This window comes from Nanorana parkeri, unplaced genomic scaffold (genome assembly GCF_000935625.1).
Source record: "Nanorana parkeri isolate BGI_ZX_2015 unplaced genomic scaffold, ASM93562v1 scaffold255, whole genome shotgun sequence".
NCBI lineage: Eukaryota > Metazoa > Chordata > Amphibia > Anura > Dicroglossidae > Nanorana > Nanorana parkeri.
The window spans coordinates 181,779-184,140 of NW_017306523.1; the positions used below are offsets into that span (position 1 = coordinate 181,779).

A 2,362-nucleotide genomic window follows, 5' to 3' on the forward strand; every position below is an offset into this window, starting at 1 on the left:
TTTAGGGTGCCGAAAAATAGGACCCCCCCCCCTCCCTCCATGCATGTTGTCCTTGTACAACTAAAGCTGACCATACAATCTGTACAATATGATAGATACGGTATGTAATATGAGGACAAATCTAAACCCACCCATTCAAACTGCATCAAATCAGTCAGGCCCATATATGACATAGTTGGAGGAGATTGTACAGTGTATATTAGTAGGGCATTAAATGGGGTCAGTTACATGTGAACTTCATGGGCGGTCTACAGTAGTCCTGCCTGATGGGTGAGGATTATGGAATGCAGGCAGGAGTTTGGCATTGAACTTTCTTTGTTGCTATAAAACATGTTATTCATGATGGTAGGGCCGGCCCTGGTGGTTCATCTGTATTATTCATTAACCCCTTCATGACTGAGGCCCTTTTTTCCATTTTTGCACCCATGTTATATTCCACATTTTAGGCCTGAAAATGACGTAAAACCCCCCAACATTATATATTTTCTGAATGCCAAGACCCTATAGAATAAAATGGTGGTAGTTGAAAATTTTTATGTTGCGCAATATTAGCGCAACTCCTTATTAAACCCCAAAATTTAGTGACAAATTTAATTAAATGCCCCAAAACACAACAAATTACCCATTTTTTAAATGAAATATAAAAGATGAGGTTACAACGAGTAAAACGATACCCAACATGCCCATTTTACAGATTGCGTGCGACCGTGAAACGGCGAAAAACTGCAGTACCCCAAAAAATCAATAAAAGACACTTTAAAAGCCCCCACAGGTCATCAATTTAGAATGCTGGCGACGTACACTGTACGTCGTCAGTCATGAAGGGGTTAATTAAAGGCTCCAGGAAATGTTTGCTATCGGTTACACAATCGTTCATAGTCACACAGCCCATTTGTGATCCTCTGTGGAAGCAGCTCTGCCAGTCTCTCCTCATTCCGGATTGGTGATTTCCCAGATCTGGATTATTTTTATTGGATCTATAATGGTGGGAGGTATATGTGAGACATGCACACACTGATCGTCTTCTACTGCGCTGCATAATGTTCCATAATCTATTGGTGCTGTGTACATATAGGAAGTGACTAGATCCTTCCTTCTTTTACCAACCAACATCAAAAATCTAAACCTGGGCTTTTTACGTTTAGTGCATACCACATCTCATTTACGTGTCGAGCCATCAGACTGGCCATACACAATCTGATGGTCATGCATAATCTGACCGTGTACAGCAGAGGTGGACAACTCCAGTAGTAGGAAATGTTGATCTTTATTAATTATGGATCTCTGATGGCAAATGAAGGAAATAACAACAGTTTTCTTAAATGTGAACTATGGGGTTAGGGCTTTTCCTCATAGTTCTCCTTAGGGTAACGGGAGGACACAAACTAGCATCCTCCCGTCACCCTAAGCTCAGTATACTGAGACGCCGCAGCTGAAATGGATCCTGACAATTATGTCTGGATCCGCCCAGATGCGTGAGTGACAGCTGGCTCTGCCTATCTAGAAGCAGAGCCAGCTGTACCCTCCCCCGTCCGTTCCGCCAGTCAGCACTGGGGGAAGGGAATCCAGTCCCTCCCCTGCCGTGACAGGATTGAGAAGTGAGCGAACGCTGTTATGTGTTCGCTCACTTCCCGATCTACTGAGCCGACCTGTGACAGTTTCATTGTCACAGGTCGGCTAGAACTATGAGGATGAGTGAAAAGCACTCACCTCATAGTTCTCCTTTAATGATTAAGGGGCCCAGGTCACCACTGTCATGTTATTTCAATTTCTTATATTATTGATTTCTGGCACAGTCTTATGCAGTCAAGTAGCCTTACCCAACATCTGCACTAACAGCCTAGACCAGCAGCTGCCTTTTCACCTTTTCTAAGATTGGTTTTCATTAAAGTATTTGTTGTTTCTGTTGCTGATATTGTCAGTTACATTTAATTACCCTTTTTATCCCCTTTTCCCACTAACGGAAAATATATAGAAAAAATGAAGATTAGAATTTGGGCATATTGAGCATACAGCTACATATGGGTGAAGTGATACACAGTACAAAAATATATATTTCAAATTCTAATCCGAATCATAGAAAATTGTCAGTGGGACCTAAATATGTCTCTTATATACAGCAGGGTATGATATCTCGCACACATGTACATACATGTTAATAAAATGTTTTGGCCCACGTCGGGCCTATATTTGTTTCATCTTGCCTCACAAGGTAAACTTGCACTTGCAGTGTTTTAGTTGTGTATGCCAGTGCTATAGTCACCAGTCTGCTTACTTAGCAAAATCCCCCCTCCAAACCCTTACCATGGTGGTCAGAATGCCCCCCCCCCCCCCCCCAGGGGGCCCCGACCCCCGTCTTACA

General features: G+C 42.6%; 1 protein-coding gene across 1 annotated transcript in view; it reads left to right on the forward strand.

Moving 5' to 3' along the window:
* Positions 1-2,362, forward strand: part of IMPA2 (inositol monophosphatase 2) — a 27,466-nt gene that overhangs the window by 674 nt on the left and 24,430 nt on the right. The window lies entirely within an intron of this gene.